Source organism: Leptinotarsa decemlineata, unplaced genomic scaffold, assembly GCF_025532065.1.
Source record: "Leptinotarsa decemlineata unplaced genomic scaffold, Ldec_3_MD MMD2_tig00000157_RagTag_RagTag, whole genome shotgun sequence".
In the NCBI taxonomy this organism is placed as follows: Eukaryota; Metazoa; Arthropoda; class Insecta; order Coleoptera; family Chrysomelidae; genus Leptinotarsa; species Leptinotarsa decemlineata.
The window spans coordinates 26,231-33,970 of NW_027412543.1; the positions used below are offsets into that span (position 1 = coordinate 26,231).

Genomic DNA, 7,740 nt, shown 5'->3' on the forward strand with positions numbered 1-7,740 from the left:
GGTAGTGTCAAAGGGCAGTTTATATTTGAAATCGTCGTTAGGAGTTACCGCCGCTGCACCAACACCATTGTCGGTTTTTGAGGCATCGGTATATACTTTCGTGAAACTATGGTAACGCTGATTCAAAATAGAGGCCAAGGCAGTTCTGATAATAGAAGGGTTTGTATCGTGTTTATTATAGAAATGTAAATTGGTGTTAATTTCAGGAATTGCTATAGTCCAAGAAGGTGGATGGTCGAGATCTAATGGATAGACATCCGGGAATTCAATGTTTAGGTGCTGAAGATACGTTCGAATTCTTTCATAGTATGGCTTAGGTGTGCGTGTCTTCCCATTGAAATAGTGCCGGTATTTATTGGTAAACGTATTATTGTACAAAGGCTTATTTTCATTTGCTGCTATGGATGTGGCATGTGACAAGGTTAAATACATTCGTCGCCGTTGCAAGGCGGGTTCACCAGTTTCAAAATAAATACTATCTATCGGAGTAGTGCGAAAAGCACCCAAAGCGATTCTGAGAGCAGTATTATGAATAGTGTCAAGCGGTCTCAAGACTGATTTTGAGGCAGATGCATACGCAATGGAGCCATAATTAATTTCTCATCCTATCTTTTCACAAGAGTTATTGTAATTCTTATGTGCATTGAGCATTCATACTCACGATTAATCAATCATGGGTCAAAACACGCTAAGTATAATAGGGACAGCGCATGTTTCGATCTCTTTTACTGTTCCCGCTATTCATTTATGCATGTTGTGTGAAAGAGGCAGAACTAGTATTACGTCAGACGTGCTTTCGAGTGGACGTGTAAAATATCGGCGGATATCGAAGTGTGTCTGTTTATTGCAAATACTGTGAAGGTAAGTAACAACTATTTTTTTGTAATAAAGTGACCATTTGTGAAATAGGTCTGTATAGAACAAAATATGTAATAGTGTTCAGTGACCATTTACAGATTAGGTCTATGAGGTAAAAAATTATAATTAAAAATGAACGGCACTTATGCGAATAGGTCTATTTTTGACTAAAATTATACCGACTGATTATTTTTGTTATTCTGAATATTGAGCCATCAGTAGTAAAAATAAGGAGGATCAGTTGGCTATTTCTTGGAATACGTCCCCTGAATATAAAAGGTTTGTACGTTATGTACCGAATATTACTGGAATTTTTTTCCCAACATCAAATCGTTTTCAATAACTGTTTTTTTAATCTTCCTCTTTGAAGATGATCACTTGGTGATCGAAACACGTGTCGAGGTGTTGAAAATAATGATTCGATGTTGAGAAAAAACTCAGTAATATTCATTACTACACCAAAGGTTTACTTCACAAGCCTAGTTCAAGAAATGTTCAGTTTGATGGGAATAACACCTTCAAAATTGCAGAATGATGAAGAAAAAACAAGCATTTGGTTGAATATCTCAATAGCCATGTTGTTCAATGGGTAGAAAAACGTTACTGAGACTGGTGTAAAGACTTCAAATAAATAGATACATTTGATTTTTAAAACTTTGCATTTCAATTTATTACCTTGTATACACGAAACTTCCAGTACAACAATGACTATCGAATGACTTTGTTTTAGTTTATACATCATTATAAACCCACTGGATGCTTAGTTGTGTTTCGAAAAAATATTTCATATAGAAATGAGTTGTTAGGGTTGGATGGGAGTTCAGTTTCAGCAGCTGAACCATACAAGGTGATTCACGGCATTTACTTTATTTGGGAGTATCTAGGTTTCTGATAATTTTGTGATTTGAGCGTATGCGTTCGCGTTCAAATTCAATTGTATAGGTTCGCTATCCGCTTTATATAATTAATTCGTAACAGTGTTCGTATCCATAAGTATTCGTTAGTGTAAGTGGCTTTGATGTTGGGATGTTGACTAATTGACGTATGATTAAGTTTTGGGGTGGGTTCGAATACTCTATTTGTAACAAATATTTTTTTATAATTTTCTGTTTAGTAAAAGAAAGGATAATGGTTGGTTTGGATTAGTTTGGTTTTGTTTCAGTTATTTCAGAAAATCCGTCTATTAAAAAATATACGGTCGGAAACCTTAACAGTGGGTCTAGAACGGTTGAGTGTTGGGAGAAATCTCCAGTAATATGAGGTAACACTCTTGCAAAATACTTCCATATTTTTAATACATTGTAGCTTACGGCCAAAAAATATTGAAAACTCATTTTTATAAATTATAATTAATTGATATCTTGTCAATAACTAATAATCAGTTTCTATTGTTACTGTATTCAGTTCTAATTCATTCTTAATTTCAAACACTATGATATGCATATATTAGTGTATTAATTTATACTTTCAATTTGATAATAATTCCATTGTGTGCATACGCCATGTTTGTTACAACATTGAGAGATCGCACTTTGGAACGATACAGCCTCATCAATCTGTAATGTTTTTTCTCAAATCGGATTCATCATTACTAATATATAACTTTCACGCTTCCAATTTTCATCGAGTCATTCACGAATAATACCCAACATTCGCAGTTAACTTCAATATCTTACGTTGGTGTAGAGGCTAAGGACAATGTTTACGGCACGGAGGATCCAGGTTCGAATCTCATAACTATAAACTTTTTTTAATTAAAATCACGTGACAAGGGGGCCTGAGCGCTGATGCGGAATCCCAAGGGGGCCGAGGGCGGAGTACTAGGGGAGCTGATAGGTTTTAGGTGGAGTACCAAGGGGGCCGAGGGGCAGAGTTCCACGCTTGAATCGCTCGTTCCATCCTGCGTCGATGTCGTCTCACGTTTTCCTGTTCGAACCAAAAATTGCAAAAAGTTCAGCTCCATAAAAAAATACATGCGATTTTGCGCTCGTTCCCGCCATGTTCGTCTACTCCTAGTTCAAGAGATGTTTAGTTTGATGGAAATAACACCTCCAAAATTGCAGACTGACGAAAAAAAAAACAAGACAGGGAGCCTTTGGTTGAATACCTCAATAGCGATGTTACTCAATGGATAGAAAATCAGTATCGTGTGACAATCACCAATTCACCTATTCCAAATGGCTGGAGTTGCGATAAAGAAAACCAATCTAATTCTGATGCTATATATTATAATGAATGCTCATTACTACATCCAACACTTCGGTTTCAAATTTCACAGAAAGCCATCATTAATTCTGTTGAAAATAACATGTCACCAGGGCCGTAGCGAAAAGAAATACCAGGGGGAAGGGAATCCATATTTTCCCAACCTCATCAGCAAAATTTCCCAACTTTCGAAAAAATGAATGCCAGGGGTTAAGTTACTACTATAATATAATAATTTTCTTACTTAGCTATCCAAAGATTGGCTGAATGCTTATGCATTATGCACAAACAAAAATAAATTTTGGTAAATATCAAAGTCGAAAAAATAGCGTAATATTGAGAATTTTGTAAAATGGTCGAGGCTGAGGAATTAGTTACTACTATAATATATTGATTTTTCTACTCAGATATCCAAAGATTGTTTGCTGAATTGAATAAACATCAGACTTTTCAGTTTGTAAGCGTAATGTGAATTACGGGTAACCTAAGACTACGTTTCTGAAATAATTTATTATTTGCTAGTCAAAAGTGGCAATTAGTTACTACATCCTCATCAATGATAACACTTGGATGAAACTCTATTGAGACTGTTGCAAAGACTCAAAATAAATAGATACATTTTTAAAACTTTGCATTTTAATTTACTACCTCGCATTCACAGAACTTCCAGTACAAAAATGACTTATTATTTATTATGTCAACAGAATGCTCTCCAATATGCGTCATGAATAGACTTATAACATAATTTTGCAATGATGACTTAATTTGAAACTAGTATTGAGCGCTTTTTTGCTAGGAAAGGAAAGTCTCTTGAATTATTTTCTGACAACGGCACTAACTTTGTCGGCGCTGACCGTGAGCTGCAAACCTTATTCAATTCAGCTGTTACTTGGTCACGGTGTACTCAAAAGGCTAACCTATAAATCTGCTAAGAATCGATATAATGCGTCGGAACACAGAAGAGTTATATTGAGATGTATTCAATACTATAATTTTTTGAAGACTTTCTTGCTCATTTACCACAAACTGTATTTTTTGAAATCAATCACTTTCATTCTTAGGGTGCGATTTCTTGAAATTATTTTCCATGCGTCAAAGTATGTCTTCTCACATGGTCCCTTCTACTGTAACCTTTACCGCAAATGGGGCAATAGTGCGGTTTGGTATCTGTATGATGATACATGTGCCGGGTGACATCGCATTTGTAATTGAACGTTTCATAACAATGCACACATTTGAAGGGTTTGTCTCCCGAGTGCCTTTCGAAATGTTTCTGCAAGACCCCCTCACTGCTGAATCTTTTGCGTCATAAACAGACGTAACTCATGGAAAATTTGGAAAAGTTCAAAAATAATTTTGCAATAGTGACTTAATTTGAAACTACTCAACATTTAATATCAACATATATTGAAAATATTATAAATACAAAGTTACTTGGTCACGGTGCACTCAAAAGGCTAATCTATAAATCTGCTAAGAATTGATCTAATGCGTCGGAACACAGAAGAGTTATATTGAGATGTATTCAATACTACAGTTTTTTGAAGACTTCCTTGCCCGGTTACCACAAACTGAATCTTTCGAAATCAATCACGTTCATTCTCAGGGTGCGATATCTTGAAATAATTTTCCATGCGTCAAAGTATGTCTTCTCATATGGTCCCCTCTACTGTAACCTTTACCGCAAATGGGGCAATAGTGCGGTTTGGTATCTGTATGATGATACATGTGCCGGGTAAGATCCCATTTGTAGTTGAACGTTTTAAAACAATGCACACATTTGAAGGGTTTGTCTCTCTAGTGCCTTTCGACATGTTTCTGCAAGACCTCCTCACTGCTGAATCTTTTGCCGCACTTAACACACCTGAAGGGTTTGTCACCATCATGTATCGATTTTCTATGCTGTAATGAGGTAACATTGCTTAGAGAAATACATGTTACATTGATCGCATTCATATTTACACGTTCCAGAAGCGCTGTCCCCTTCGAGTCTATTTCCAGTTGTTTCAAGGCCGAAGCCTCGCTGGTGAGTCAGCTGCATATCCCTTTGCGATCCACTCGAATCTCCAATGGAAGATGACATTCCCCGCATATCTCCATTAAGATGTGAGTGCTTTGCTGCTCCGTTGCTATTTGTCGGCTGATGTGAGTTGACACTATTCTTCAAAACTATATTTTTATGAATTGCAGAATTATAATGCCGTTTCAAAAAACCTAGAGAGGCAAAATGTCTTTCACAATCAAGACAATTATAGGATATCTGTCCCTCCGTAGTAATGGATATGCTGGTAAATTCTCGCAATGTCATAGGAGATGAAGCATTGAAATCATTTGAAGGCTCCAGATGTAGCAATTGTGATGGTGTTTGGCTTATACGGAAATCGATCCCCGGTTGATGACTCCCTTGGGTTTTTTCAAACACAATCTCCGACGTTGACATCGCTTCATCAGTATATTTCGCTCCCTGTTCCATGTACTGTTCGAGTTCCTTCGCTGAAATATCGTTTTTTACTGCTGCTGATTGCCTGTCTTGGTTTGACAGGTGCGAGACGTTAGAAAGGAAAGGATAAGGAGAAGTATGGCAATTATAGGAATTCTGCCCCTCCATAGTACTGGATTCGCCGGTATTTTCTCGCGGTATCATAGGAGAGAAAGCACTGAAATCACTCGAAGGTGCTAGACGTAGCATTTGTGATGGTGGTTGCATGATACGGGAATTGATCCTCGGTTGATAACTCACTTGAATTTCTTCAAATACCGTCTCCAACGTTGATATCGCTCCTTCAGTATATTTCGCTCCCTGTTCCACATACTGTTCTGGTTCCTTCGCCGAAATACTGTTTTCTACTGCTGCTGATTGCCTGTCTTGGTTTGACAGGTTCAAGTCTTCAGGAAGTGAAGAACCAGTAGAAGGATCACTGTTCAGAAATGCAACTGCATCCGAACTTGTTGCGAATCCATTCTCAAAGAAAACGTAATTTTCCAAATTAACTAGAATGTTTTCATTGTTATTCTCCATTGAAAGATTGTGCGATTTTCAGAATGAAAACTATATCAAATACTAGAAACTAGTCCACAAGCAGTTCAAAAATGAATGGTGTTTCTCGTAGTCATTCGTTATTAGATATACTGAACAGAAACGTTTTTATGCTATTCAAAGCAAAACTGTCGCTAAGCACCAACTATGTGATATGCTCAGATGGATATCATAGAATTTAAATACCCATTTTCTGAAATAGTCGTCCGTCCGCATATCGAATTCATTGTATGTCGTTAATAAGATAGGTAACATTTTAATTGAACCATGTAAATATAATGATATCTTGGTAATTGAGATCAGAAAGCAGGTACATGAAATTCAAAATTTACTTACAGAATGTAAAGATTTCTCATTTGGCCAGTTCTAGAAATGACAATGTTTATTTGATATTATCAGAATAATTATAAAACCCATATACAACGACATTATATAATGTTTTATTTTATCTAGTTTCAATAGGTAAGTTATGTATCTATATGGCTTATCAGATATAGGCTACAAATACGACGATATCTATACAATATAAATTATTTTGAGGTTGTCAAAAATACATTATAATCTAAAATATATCTGAAGTTAGTTATATTTCAAAGCTATTATTGGAGTTCTGGCTTCAATATTTCTAATTCTGAATGTGTCACAATAATAGTTTATTGAGAGAGCTTTCTGCAATAGGTATTCAATTTCCTGAGACATACAGAGTGAAAATGTTCACATTGCTCAATATAATGGTGAACGAAGATAACTTTCATTCAACTAATCCCTGAGAGAACTTTCAAATAATCCCTTCAATTTGCTACCTCTCAGAGAGGTACTGAATTGTGTCATCGTTTCACACATGTAAATATCAATGATGGTTAGAATTCCGAGATGAAATGGAAATTAAAATTTATGAGAAAGCAACTGCCAGTAAATTAAACATTCAGAATTTGACTATTGCTAAAGCCATCATTCTGTCGCAAAGTAATGTTGCCGAAAGGACATATAAGAAAGTAATAACATAATTGATTAGAATATCTATTGAATAGAATTGATATTGATGAAAAATTTCGTATATTTCTCTAATAATTGTTGAAATAGTTGAATGATGTCTATTTAAGAAAAAATTGAAATTTCGAAATTTGTTATGAAATCCGTTCGAATCGTCTTCAAATTCTCCACACGAAACATTTTTTTGAATTTTGGGATAGTCAACAAAAATTCTTTAATTGATTCAAATATTGTTACCCTATTTTTCATGTAATACAAAAATTATAATAGATTCAGTAGGAAGATAGGAGCAATGCGTACGGCAGCTCTTCGTAGGTATGCACTATGGATTTCGTTCAAAAACACTTTTTTGTATTCTCAAATCTCAGCAATTGAATAATTTGTTTTATAGATATCTAAGTTGAGCGTCACACAGTCAATAAAATGAATGATCATTGATATGGTCGACTGTGAAACCAAATCTAATCAAATTCAGTTCTTTAAGGCACGGGAATGAAATGAAACTATAAAAAATCAGATATTCTGAAGATACTTGACATTCACAAAATACTGGCCGATGAATTGAATAAAGATAGAAATCAAAATCTGAATGTGCCTCAAATCTGCCATTTGATCATGTGTAAAACAAATTGTAATAACTCAATAAT

At 35.4% G+C, this 7,740-nt stretch overlaps 1 long non-coding RNA gene across 1 annotated transcript in view; it reads left to right on the forward strand.

The window, feature by feature from the left end:
• Nucleotides 1–747: 747 nt before the first annotated feature.
• Nucleotides 748–7,740, forward strand: part of LOC141481363 (uncharacterized) — a 165,666-nt gene continuing 158,673 nt past the window's right edge. Inside the window, exon 1 of the long non-coding RNA XR_012464916.1 lies at nt 748–861. This is a non-coding gene — a long non-coding RNA (uncharacterized lncRNA). The remainder of the gene's footprint in view (nt 862–7,740) is intronic.